Source organism: Opisthorchis viverrini (genome assembly GCF_000715545.1).
Source record: "Opisthorchis viverrini unplaced genomic scaffold opera_v5_38, whole genome shotgun sequence".
Classification (NCBI taxonomy): Eukaryota; Metazoa; Platyhelminthes; class Trematoda; order Opisthorchiida; family Opisthorchiidae; genus Opisthorchis; species Opisthorchis viverrini.
In genome coordinates, this window is record NW_008751695.1 from 854,267 (window position 1) to 855,182 (window position 916).

The window sequence follows — 916 nt, forward strand, 5'->3', positions numbered from 1 at the left end:
TCGCGAGACGCGTTTCGTAGTCCACGGACTTGAGGCCGGCAACTATTCTCGTGGCGGCCCGCTGGACACGCTCAATGAGGGTAACGTCCTTCGTACGTCCTGAGTAGACAACTTTGTTGGCGTACTCCAGGAGCGGTCTGACGTCTCCCGTAATACGGGAGAAGGTACGTCGGATCATCCGTAAAACGGCGAATGCCTTTTGGGCCGATTTCTCATGGTGTAGTGCGAAGGACAAGTTTGAGGAGACCCAGATGCCCAAATCCTATTTGGTATCTATCCTCATGATGTTTTCTGGTCCCTTTTCATCATGAGGATAGATGCCAAAAAAGATTTAGGTATCTGGGTCTCCTCAAACTTGTCCTTCGCACTACGCCATGAGAAATCGGCCTAAAAGGCATTCGCCGTTTTACGGATGATCCGACGTACCTTCTCCGGTATTACTCGCATGGACTTCCAAATGCTCTATGGGGCCTACGTCAGACCGCTCCTGGAGTACGCCAACCAAGTTGTCTACTCAGGACGTACGAAAGACGTTACCCTCATTGAGCGTGTCCAGCGGGCCGCCACGAGAATGGTTGCCGGCCTGAAGTCCGTGGACTACGAAACGCGTCTCGCGATGCTTGATCTCTTTCCCCTGGAGTGCCGTCGCCTCCGAGGGGACCTAATTCTTACCTACGCCCTGTTTGAACAAAGCTTGGCAAACAGGTTTTTTGCCGTTGACCCAGCAAACACCCGGCGGGGACATAGTAAGAAAATCTTCAAGCTCAGGGCACACATTCATTAGACAAAACTTTTTTTCATTTCGGGTAGTAGCTGCGTGGAATGACCTTCCTCCTACGGTTGTACACGCTCCTTCTCGAACCCAATTTAAAGCACTATTAGACATTTATTTATGCGAATCCTCGCGCTGGCGAGC